General features: G+C 38.8%; 1 protein-coding gene and 1 non-coding gene across 16 annotated transcripts in view; both read left to right on the top strand.

The window, feature by feature from the left end:
* Positions 1 to 13,068, top strand: part of UTRN (utrophin) — a 483,718-nt gene that overhangs the window by 364,389 nt on the left and 106,261 nt on the right. The window lies entirely within an intron of this gene.
* On the top strand, positions 5,364 to 5,469 carry LOC118923303 (U6 spliceosomal RNA). The gene has a single exon (XR_005029158.2). It is a non-coding gene; the product is annotated as a U6 spliceosomal RNA (small nuclear RNA).

Raw genomic sequence — 13,068 nt, 5'->3', positions numbered from 1 at the left:
CTACGCCTTTCTCTCTCTTCTTCTTCTGGAACCCCTATTATGTGAATATTGTTTTATTTAGAGTTGTCACACAGCTCTCTTAGCATCTTCTCATTTTTAGAAATTCTTAAATTCTTTTTTCTCTCTGTTCCTTATCTTGATTACTCTGCTTTTCCACATTTCCAACACACTGATTCTTTGCTCTACTTCCAGCTGTCTGCTATTCATTCCCTCTATTGTAGTTTTCATTTCAGTTATTGTATTCTTCAGCTCTGAATGGCTCTTTTTCATATTTTGTCTTTTTTGATGTTCTCACTGAGCTCATAAGTTCTTTATCCCAGTTAGTGAGCTTCTTTGTGGCTGTTACTTTGAATTCATTATCAAGAAGATTGATAATCTCCATTTCATTGAGCCCTTTTTCTGGTGTTTATCTTGTTCTTTACCTTGGAACATATTTCCCTGCCTCCTCACTTTGTTCAGGCTTCTACCTCTTTTCCTTTGTATTAGATCGATCAGCTATGCCTCCTGATCTAGAAAGTAATGGCTTTATGAAGTGGGCATCCTGTGGTGCCCAGAAGCTCAAGACTCTTTCCTCACCAATGTCTGGTTCTAGGTTGTTGCTGAGCCATTTTGCTGTTGGTGTGCGTGGGCAGGGCCTGCCTTTCTGTCTGTCTGCCAGTCATGGCACAGCACTGCTGGGCTAAGTGTGCTGGGTGGAGTGAGCACACCATGGGGAGCTGGGGTTGAGCCACTGGGGCAGGTGGAGAGTTCAGAGCTGGCTCCCTGAGGCATCTGGCCAGCCGAGCTGAGGGGTAGCCAGGAGAGCTGGGAAAACCTCTGCCCTCTGCCTGCTAGTCAACAAAGTTGGACTGCTACTAGGCTGAGTGTGCCAGACATGGCGGATATGATGGGGAGCACCCCCATAGGGCTGAGCCCAGTGCAGGAGATGGACAGCCAGTGCCTACATGGGAGCAGGTTTTCACCTTGCAGTCCTACACTTCTGTCTATTCAGCACCCCTCTTTAATGACTGTTTTAGAACAAATGGATAAAGTTGAATTTTTCCATGTATTGTCCTAAATTTTTCATATCCCTTTTAAAGTTTTATAGAAAGTGAAGTCACTTATATGCAGCTTCCCTTAGAGAATGTGAGATTATCATTCAATCAACAATATTTAGGAAAAACCTACAGTGGGTGTAGTGTTCCTTTGTAATGTTATGGATTCTTTTCTAGGCATATACTTTGACATTGGATAAAATTGCAGATGCAGTTATTGCTAGTCAATTTATATTTCATTTTCATAACAATATGAGTATTAAGTTATGTAGAGGCAGCTATCAGAGCTGTAACACCCTTTCTCCAGTACAATGTATGTTTGATTTTGGAAAAGGAAGAATAATTGAAAGTGTCTGATTCGAGTATAATTGTTTGTCGGTTCATCCATTCCTTCAGGCCTTCTCTGTCCTTTGCTTAATTCAATTTAATTCCTATGTACAAACCTCACTATATAAGAGTCAGAACATTTGTGCCTTTAACCAAATTGCCAAAATATATTTGCAAACTTTCTCATTAAAATAACGAATTTGAACATTTTCTTTCAAACAGCAACAACCCAGTACTGAATTCAGGCTGTGTGTGTGAGTGTGTATGTGTGTGTGTACAGGGTGATTCTCCCTTCTAAAGTAACCTGAGACTCATCTGTTTTACGAATGAAGTTACCTAATGTTGAGAAATTGGCCTTTTTCTAAAAGTGATTAATTTCCAAGTTTTCCTCCAGCCTGTGCCACCCACGTTGACTTCCTTCTTATCAAAAGCATGGCCCCCTCGGCCTGTTGGTAAAGCTGGTACTTGTGTATGAACCTGGAGGAGCAGGTCTCTACATGATCCTGTACCAACCTGCCACACTCCATTTAGTTGTCTGAAGTCAGTTTATCTCCTCAGCCCAACATGTACCATTGGAGCTTTACCCCAAGGGGCCAAAGAATATCCAAGTCTAGAGGGAGAGGCAGGGCAACCTAACAGCTGTCAGTGTCTCATGGTAAAATTAAGAGTGGACAACAAATGTAGGCAAGAAATACAGGTCTGTAAATTTAAGCAGTTACAGTCTACCTCTCCATTCAGCCCTTCCTTTCCTGTTGAACTGTCTGTGGACATATTTAGCTCGGAGAGAATTTCATTTAGGAAATTTCTGTGCTATACCTGATATTTGCCACATATTTTGCTAGATACTGGGCATGTATCAGTTCATAAAACTGTTTTTGCTGTCATAGATTTCAATGTCTAGCAGCAGAGATAGGCTTGGAAACAAGTAACTATAGTGGGTATCAAAGGCATTGTAATGTGAGCATCAACACAGAGTCAGGGACATTCAGATGAATCATGGTTATTTTACTTGGGAAGATTGGGTAATGTTTCACAGAGCAAGAAGCCTTTCAGCTAGAAAGAGAGCTTGAAATAAGAATTCACTGGAGTGTTATCCAAACTCCTGGAGGGAAAACCCTCCTAATTTGCCATGGCATGACTTGGAGTGTGCAACAGGGAGGTGTTGCTAACCTCCCTTTTTTATTATACTTAGAATAAGGCTGAAAAAGAAACAAAATACAAATTCAGTATCTAATATAGTGCCTGCTAGTAGAAAATACAGAATACAGAATGTATTTGCTGGATGAAGGAATATAGTTTTGTGTGCATGTATTTTAAAAAGTGTAGCTATGAACACGGTTTTATTACTGTCAGAAGCTGGAGGAGTCTTATTTTTAGTTTTAGTATCCTAGAGTCCTAGTTTTAGTATCCATACTTAGTATTCTGACTGAAGCATCATTTTTTATTTCAATGGGGTGGAACCAAAATGAATGTTATATATATTAAATGTTCATCTAGAAATATTAACCAAGACTTTTAAAGCCTCGAAAGAGTATTTTTTAAAATTTGGTCTGCCTGATAATGTAAAGTAAGACTGTTTTCTTTCCCCTTTTTCATGTAGGTTTATTAGCACTATCAAATTTAATGACTGTTCTGCCCTTTTTTGCTGTCATACTATAATGACTTCAGATCCATATATGCTGATTTAGCTTTGGAAGCAAGTTGGGAAAAAAAGTGAATTATATTCTAACAAATTCTCTTTCAATTTGTTTCATTTATTTTTTCTGTGCATATTCTCCAATAAGTAGTTAAGTGCTTTTTTTGAAACTGAAAGCTAAGGAAGCATGCCATACCAGCAATACCGGTATTTGTTAGAGTTCAGATGCTCTGCATCCAGTGCTAGCTTCATGGGCATGCGTCCCACGTGACTGTGATCACACAGGCTCTACTCTTAGAAGGGACCTGCACTTGGGTTCATGCTCTGTTGCTATCATCTTGAAATTCTTAGTAATATTTGGCCAAGGAGCTCTTGCAATAGCACTTTACACCAGCCTCTGCAAATTACACAGCCAGACCTGCTTGAATCAGAAAGAAAAACATTTAATGTATCTGTTTTGCCATAACTGAAACAACACTTTTATAATAATAAGGGCCTCTTAAAACTTATCTCATGCATCCTCTTTCTCCTCAAGTAAGTAAGCCATCCAGAGCCCATATTCTCACTTAATGCCCCTCTTTGTAATTTGTCACATGTTTGTTAGTGTTGGTTGAGCTGTGACTGGTGGTTCACAGTTAACTCACTGTTACTCTGCTTTGCCTTTTGATTTGACTTCTAGCATACCACTCTGTCCTGATTTTAGTCTCACTTCGCTGGTAGCTCCTTCTCAATCTCCTTTGCTCTTCTTCCCTCTTTCCTCAGCTTCTGAATATTGGGATGCACCAAGGATCAGGCCAGGCCAACTTCTGTACCCATTCCTTCCCGAACTCATCTGGTTTCCTGGTTTCCCATGCCTTCTGTATGCCAACCCCTCCCACATTTGTATCTGCTTACATACATGTCATCCCTACTTGGGAATCTAACAGACATCTCAAACTTCATATGTCTGAACTGGATTCCTAAACTTGCCCTTCAGATTTATTCTAACTAATCTTTTCTCATTTTAATGCACAGAATCCTATTACAGTTGCTTAGGTTAAAAAAAATTACCTACAATCTTGTCTTTTAAACAGTCTTTTAGAAAATCTTGTTGGTTTTATGTTCAAAATATAGAATCTGAATCTGATTACCTCTTACCAGCTGTTAGGAGCTACAGTGATCAGGTTCTGAAATTCTCAGCACAGTAGCCAGGGTGTTCTTATCCCAATAAATCAAAACTCTGTACTGGCTTCCTACTTAATTCAGAATAAAAGACCCAATCCTCAGAATGGTCTACAAGACCCGACATGATCTGACCTTCCTCCCACTCACACCTCGCTCACCTCATTCTTAGATATTTTCTCTGTTAAACACTGGTTTTAACCATGCGGGTCTCTTGCCATGCTGTCAGTCATGCTATCTTCTAAATCAAGAATGCTCTTTCCCTGGCATCCACATGATTAACTCCACTGTTTTCAAATGTTTGCTGTGCGGCGCCTTCCCAACGAAACCTATCCAGACTTCTTTACTTGAAGTGCAACCCCCTTCTCAGTGCTGCCAATCTCTCTTACCCTAGCTTACTTTTTTCTTTCTCCATATCATCGTCTAGCATGAGTATTTGTTTTCTATTGTCTTTTTGTCTACACCTAGCACTCTAAGTGGTCAATAAATATTTGTTGAATGTTCAGTGAATGAAATATACCTGAAGATAACACATCCTTTGGTATGAATGTTCCTTTTTTGTCTTTATCACTCTGTAATCCCTTTTCACTTGGTCATGGTCAAAAGAAGATTACATTTTGAAAATCTAAATGGCTGAAACTTTAATCAAGATGATAGCTGAAAAAATGTAAGCAACAATCCTGTCTCAAGAGCTAGAAATAATTTCAATTATATGACATACTTGAAGATGCGAGAAAATTAATCAACACCATTATACTTTATGCTTTAATATTGTAGCCAGTTAAGAGGATGTTTTTTCCTGTCTTAATGCAGCCTAAATTGTTCAAATCAACAGTTTGAAAGATTTTTGCATGAGCATAATAGAATTGACGTATCTTTGATTGTTGAGAGAGCTTTTAAAATATTTCCTATTATTTTACCTTAATGTACTCAATACTGGCAGGTTCTCTCTTATGTAGACATTTGACACCTTGAAAGCTGGATAAGTTAATATTCTTAAACATAGGGAGTGGCTTAAACATATGGAGTCCCTCATTCAGTAACTGTGTTGTCATATATTATACTTTATAAGTAAATCTAGCTTCAGAGAGGCCATTGAAGTAAACCATAATGGGAGAGTTTTATGTTTGTTATATATATTAAAAGTATGCTTCTAAAACACATTTGTAATGCCTAATAATTCTTCTCTTGAAGAGGAGTAGTTTGTGCTTGTTTTGGCAGCACATGTACTAAAATTGGATGATACAGAGAAGATTAGCATGACCCCTGCACAAGGATGACATGCAGATTCCTGAAGTATTCCATATTGTTTCAAAAAATTGAAAATAGAACCACTATACAGTTTAGCAATTCCATGTCTGGGTATTTAACCAAAGAAAATGAAAATACCAATTCAAAGACACACAATGGAATATTACTCAGCCATAAAAAGGATGGAGTCTTGCTATTTGTGACAACATGGATGGATTTAGGCTGAGTTAAATAAGTTGGACAGAGGAAGACAAATTCTGTATAATTTAACTTGTATGGAGAATCTAAAAAACAAGACAAATGAGCAAACTAAGCAGCAAAACAGACTCAGAAAACAAAGGATTGATTACTAGAGCAGGGAGGGTCTGGGAGAGGGTGAAATAGCAGAAAGAATGGGTACAGTCTTCCAATTATAAAATAAATAAAACACAGGGATGTGATATGCAACATAGGAAATAGAGTCAACAATATCATAATTAACTTTCATGACAGATGGTAACTAGACTTATTGTGGGGATCCTTTTGTAATGTACAAAAATACTATATCACTATGAGGTATTCACACTAATAGAATATTGTATGTTGATTATACATCAGTATTAAATAAGTAAATAAATGTAATAATTTGTTCAGTAATAAATGAACTTGATTCCATTCAGTATTCCTTTCTTAAAAATATAATTTTATATTATGAGAAATAATATCACATTGTGGATTTTATAAAATAAAGAACAAAAAGATGGCCATTATTTTACCACTGTTATGCAACCATTTTCATTTTGTATTTTTTCCTTTTTGCCTAATCACTTTTTACATGATTTTAATAGGGAACATAGTTTTTAGTCTGTCTTTTCCACTTAAGTATATGTCATGTCCTTTCCTTCACATTGCCATGTAGTTCATTATCACATAAATTTTTCAAGGTTACATAATGGCCCCTAGAGTAGCCATACCACAGTGAACCTAAGTATTTTCCAGGTGTTAGATATTTAAATTGCTTTCAAAAATTTTATGTCATAAATAATATTAAAAGGAAAACCTTTGTGTGTGTAGCTTTTTCTGGATCATTTTCTTGGGTTATATTCCCAAAGGGGAAATTCTTGTTTCACACAATATGAACATAGTAATGATTCTTGATACATTGCCAACTTACTGTCCCAAATGACTGAACCAATTTTCTACCTCTAGCGACATATAAAAGTGAAGCTTCACTGCACCCTGGCCTGTGATTTCTCATTTTTGTCCCTCTTCCTTGTGAACCGTGTATTGTTAGCAGTAAACTGTTGATATTCCATGCCGATATAGGAATTTAGAAAGCAGTTTTAGGATGTCAGATGTCTGACTCAAATTTCTCCCCCAAAGAAGAGGAAGAGAATTGGTTGAATGTGTTTGATTTAGTTGTGCCTAAAGGGATACGAAAAAATGTTGTCCATTGTTTGTTGGACTGATCAGTTTAAAATTTGGTATTTATATCAGATTAGTTTGTATGATGTAATTAACCATTTTTACCACCACAGAGCTTTACATTGCTGTTTTATTCTAGAACAAACTCATTCACAAAAAATTTATTCATTGCATATATTTGTTTGCTTTCTAAACATCTAAAATGGCATAAGAGCCTTACAACACTATTTTATGCTTACTAAATATTTTGGCTTAATCATGGAGGATCACATAAATCCATTTTTCTCATAATTATGTGACTTATCCCTTAGACAGCTGAATTTGGTTGTTCCTATAATGGAGGGTTGGATACTGTTATCCATCATGCAAAGCTATAGATAAGACAGCCAGAACTTTCCTCTGCAAGTAGCAGTGAACAGACACTGAGAAAACAAATTTGGTCTTAGAGAAAATCTGAGAATGATGTTAAGATTTTAGATTAGCATCATTTTTTATAGTAATTAGTTATTCTACAGCACCAAATAGTTTCAAAACATGTTCACATTTAGTATCTCATATGTGAAGCTAGTAGAACGGGAGATTGTGTTAGCATGAAGGGAAGTTATGGGACAAACTCAAGGGCTCGTGGTGGGTAACGATGTGCCTACATGGTGTTCACTGGACTGTAAGACAAGGCTCTTGGCTGCAACTCTAGGTTGGGTTTTACTACATCACAAAACAATTTTAAATATCTCCTTATTCTTTCATACAGAAATCTATTGAATTTCCACTTTCCCTCCTAGGGCAGAGATTGAGCCTTTGGAGAGTGCTCAGCCTGGAGTAGGAGTCAAGTCTGCAGACAGGCCAGAACAGGCATATTTGTGAATGCCCCAGCAAAGCGGGCACCAGGAGCCGTAGAGGCACAGTGGAGGGCTCGCTGGCTCTGCTGGACGCCAGGTGATGTTTGCACTGGTGCAGGGCAGGGTTGGAGCTGGGTCCCTAAAGGATCAGGAAGGACGACCCATGTAAATCTCTATGACTTTGACCAGCAAGGGTCAGTGAGATTGCTTAGGAAGTGCACAGATACTGTCTTGAGAAATAACTTATTCTGTGAAGGCCTATGAAGAGGTAATACCACCCTCCTCTGCAGCTTGGAGTTATTCTATGCCATTTTCTTCCACAGACCGACTTCAGATGAGCTACTCCCATTTCCCAGGGGTTTTCCTTCCTTGATTCTCACATTTTCTTTCCAGTTTACTCACTTTTTCATTCATTTACCCAACAGATAATGCTGAGTGCTGAGATCTAAATAATGAGAAGGAGCTGGCCATTGAAGATCTGAAGCAAAAGCTTTCTAGATTGCGAAGGCCATGAGGAGGGAAAAGCTTGGCATGTTCTAGAAACAGAAATAATGACTGTGAGGCTAGAGACTAGGATATGTAAGTAGAGGAGGTTGGAGTTGGGTTAAGTCCAGATCTTTGTAGGAAATGTAGAATTTGTTTGAAGTGCAACAGGAAGCCATCAGAAGGTTTTAAGTGGAGAGCAAAATGATCTAATTTATCTATGATTTTAATACTATGACCTAGAAAATTTTAAGGAAGTGCCTCGCAGTGAACCTTGGCACTTGATATCCAGACAACCTGGATAATGTTTGAAGTTAAGGAAAGGAGAGGAGATAGTTGTTACTTGAAGAGAAGAGGATAACACCAGGATTTAGTACACACCCACATGTTTGCATTTTTTCTTCTCTTATCTCAGTTTAGGATGACAGCTTGCCTGTTTAGGACAGAAGGGGATGGTAAGGATTTCTCTCCTCCCACCAGGTTCTCTCAGACCCTGTTTTCATATTAAGAGATTTGCAAGATCCTGTCGGTGTCAGTACTGCTAGGAATAGCTGATATCACTACTGTTTGGTTGGCAGCCCCTCAGCCATTAAAATGAGACGATGCTCTGCCCACGTTGAAAATGAATAGCAGCTGATTGACTTGAAAGACTTTCTGGCTTAAGCTACCTAGTCACTCTTTATACAGATGGTTCCATTTCCGATTATCCTCTCTCGTGACGCTGGACGGGGGCAGCGAGCCGCAGCTCCCCGTCAGCCACGTGATCACAAGGGTGAATAACAGATACACTGACGCCCATCCTGTCCCCATACAACCATTGTTTTCACTGTCAGTACTGTATTCAATAAGTTACATGAAATATTCAGCACTTGAGTGTAAAAATAGGCTTCGTGTCAGACGATTTTACCCAACTGTAGGCTAATATAAGTGTTCTAAGCGCGTTTAAGGCAGGCTGGGCTAAGCTGTGATGCTTGGTACGTTGGGTGATTTAAATACATTTCTTGCCGAACTGTATTTTCAACTTATGATGGAGTTATTGGGGGCATATCAGGGAAGATCTTTACTTTCTTATCCTTTAATCCCTGCCCTTCGCACTAAGTTATAGCAGGTGGGGAGAAATGTTCTGAGACCATTACGGGAGAGGGGTTGAGAATCTCTCTTTATGCATTTAAAGTTGAATTAAGGAACAATTTGCTGTGCTGCCTGGCTCCTCATAGGAACACAGCAGCTAGGAAAGAGCTTCCTGAGTCTGAAAGGGACAGAGAAGTGAGAGGAAAGGTGGACTCTGCTAAACGGTGGACTCTGGGGAGCTCATAGAAATTCTGTTGAAAATGAAATACTGATTTTATTAGTTGTTAAATTCTGATACTTGGATCAGGTCTTCATTAATCCGACATTGCAGGGCTTTATTTATTTTAAAAGAGCATGCAGAAGCTACTTAACAGGGGAAAACAGTGAGAGACTAGATTCCCTGCTCATTCTGTTCTCTTGGATTCCTTTTCCCTTAATTACCTTTAATCTAATTCCACTTTCTTTTTCAACACATAGTTCGCATGCATTCAAGAAGGTTGCTTGTAGCCCCTCCACCTCTCTCCAGCCTCTGTATATTTCCTGAGTGCCTATTTTCACCTTTCTCAAAGATTTGTGGCTCTTACCACATTCTGACTAGCATCCTTTGCTCCTCTTTAGACTAGGTTCTATAAAGGGTTGGGATCATGGCTGATTAGCTGCTATCTCCTTTTGTACCTAGCATATTTCATTATAGGTTGTATGAATATAATATGTGTTTTGACACTCTTATTTTGGTGGAAATCTTTGTTGGAAAAGATTTATATATTCTCATGCCATCTTCAGATGGAAGAGGAATCAAACATTTTCTTATGGCCATGGGATAATCATTGTACTCTCCATTTATTATTTTTAACTTTTGAGGTATCTGAGACCCTGTCCCCTTATATTAAACACCTTGGAGCATGTGGCTTTTAGAATACAATGTTAACTTTAGATTTTGGAATTATTTTGTATCTTCTTCCTTGTTAAAACTGATCCCTGGTCTACTGCTTGTAGGCTAAGGCTTCATTTTACATGTGCTTGTCTGGAAGGGGGATTGAGGGCTTTCCAGTTATCTATGAGAATGGAAAACGTGTAAGCTTTTTGACAGGTTGCCACATACAGCACTTACAGGTCAGTGGCCAAACCTTGAGTCAGTACAGTAGCCGGATGTCTGCTGTGTGAAGAAGTTTGTGGTTAACTAGGTGTCTCTCCTATCAACCACAAAGACTTGCTTCCCTCTAGCTTTCATCGTACACAAATAGTTTTACATTTACATCCTTGGTTCACTGAGCTCTGACAGTACCATCCTGCCAAGCCAGGCAAGCCCTTCCTCAGGGCCTTTGAGCTTGTAGTCCCCTCTGCCTGGATGGCTCAGCCAGATACTCTTATGTCTGGCTCCCTCACTTCCTTTAGATCTTTCTTCAAACAGCACTATCTTGGAGCTGGCTTCCGTGACCACGCATATAAAATATCACCAACCCATATACCTGCCCCAATTTTCCCTTTCCACCTTGTCCTCTGTGGCAGGTTGTTATAGTAATGAATCATGTGTTTCTGTATCTTAGCTCCTGTGCAGATGATCATGGCTGTTCTCCTCACTGAGAGATGCATTACATCTCTCTGTTCTCTTGAAGCTGTGCTGGCCTTATGACTTGCTTCAAACAATAGAATGTACCAGAAGTGATGTGCAAATTCTAGAGCTGCACCATCTCATATAGAAACCCTGAGCTATTGTATGAAATTAAACTTAGCTAAAATCTTTAATTCAGTTCTACAGTGGTGTTAGTTGTAATGCAAGGACCAAAGAGCACCAGTAACAGTAGTTGTCATGTTGGGCAGCATAGTTTTAGAACATTTCTATCAGTGAAGAAATGACACTGGACAGAGCTGTTCTAGAGCTTGCCTTAGGAGATCTTGCAGCTTTCCCTCTGCCCTCTGGGAACACTAATCACCATGCATTCCAGAAGCTCAGTCCAGCCTGTTCAGCTATTAGAGACCACAGAGAGGGAAACTGAGGTATGCCAGCCAGTAGTGAGCAGCCAGCCATCATTTCCAGACTTGTGAGTGAGCCCATCTTGGACTTCCAACCCCCTTCAAGCCACAGATGTCTATAGCCTCAGGAGTAATCCCTGGTGGCACTGGCAGAAGAGCGGGTCAGATGCCAAGCCACAGAACCATGAAAAATAAATTGTCATTGTTTAAAGCCATACATTTTAGATGGATTTGATACACAGTAGTAACAATGGACATAACCTTCAATCTAATGACTGCAGTAGTTTTGAAACTATGCCCTATGCCGTTACCTCATGGATTAGGATGTAGATAAAAGGGGGAAGGTAGAGTGAGCCCATGCCACCTTTTCAGTGAGATAACATTCCTTGTTTATCTTGGGAGAGAAAAAGATACTTGTATTAACTAAGTAATGATCACCAGCAAAGTAAAATTTTTGGTTTTTACTAGCAAATAGATGATATAAGAAAACTAACTTTGCATCAAAAATTATTTACCAATAATTTGCAAAGTGGATAGTTTAAATAATCCAGAGCTAACTGGAATCCAGTAATTTTTAAATTTAGGATAGTGGGATTTGGGGGCTTTGTTATATTTTGGTCTGCCATATTTGGAATCCTACACAGTATTTAATTCTGAAAGCATTCCTTCTTTTATCATTACTCCCAAAGCATTTATTGAGTATTTTCTATACATGTCTAGGCAGGCACTAAGGAGAATTTCCAGTGAGTCAGATATGAGCCTTACTCTGGAAGCACTGACAGTTGAATGGAGGGGACAGATGCATGGTCACAATATATCAGGATGAGCTCTTGAGAGAAATAGGAAGTGCTCTGGGAGCTCTGAGGTGATAACATATTAACTGTATGGGATGAACTGTTGCCCTGCAGATGGGTGGGGATAGGGGTTAGAAAAGAAACAGATTGCTTAGACAACGTTTTTTGGGAGAAAGAACAGAATTATCACTTTATTTCAATCATAACTTTATCGAGATAATATATATACACCATGAAATTCTCTCTAATAAAGTGAACAACTCAGTGGCATTTAATATATTCACAGAGCTGTGAATAACCACCATCACTATATAGTTTGAGAACATTTTCATTATCCCCAAAAGAAACCCCAAATCCATAGGCAGTCACGCCTCCATTCTTCTCCCAGTCTTCCAGCCCTAAGCAACCACTGATCTACATTCTGTCTCTCTACACTTAACCTATTTGGGCATTTCCTAGTGATGACCTCTTGCATATCAGTTTGTTCACTTAGCATAATGTTTTCAAGACTCATCCATAGTGTAGCATGTATCAGCATTTCATCCATTTTTATTGCTGAATATGATTCCATTGTGCGGATCTATAGTATTTTGCTTATCCATTCACCAGTTGATGAATGTTGGGTCGTGTCCACATTTTGGCTGTTGTGAATAATATTGCTATGAACATTCATGCTCAAGTGTTTATGTGAACATATACTTTCAGTTCTGTTGGGTTTTTACCTAGGAGTGGAATTTCTGGGTCTTATGGTAACTCTGTGTTTAACATTTTAAGGAGCTGCCAAATTGTTTTTCAACGAGGCTGCACCATTTTATCATTCTACCAGCAGTGTATGAGGATTCCAACGTCTTCACATCATTGCCGATACTTGTTACTGCCTGAGAACAGAATTGTTTTGAATGAAAATAAAAAGTCATTAAAGTAGAAAGAAATTCCAGTTAGATTATGTTATACTCATTTAAGGCTGCCCAAATATCGAGTCATGTGATATTAGAACCTAAAGCTGAATGCCACTTTGTAGCTGTGTATACTAAACAACTCCTTTGAAGTCTAATTATCTTATCATTAATGCACCAGGTGGTTAGGGAACACTG

This window comes from Manis pentadactyla, chromosome 12, assembly GCF_030020395.1.
Source record: "Manis pentadactyla isolate mManPen7 chromosome 12, mManPen7.hap1, whole genome shotgun sequence".
In the NCBI taxonomy this organism is placed as follows: domain Eukaryota; kingdom Metazoa; phylum Chordata; class Mammalia; order Pholidota; family Manidae; genus Manis; species Manis pentadactyla.
This window is presented reverse-complemented; position numbering and strand designations above follow the sequence as displayed.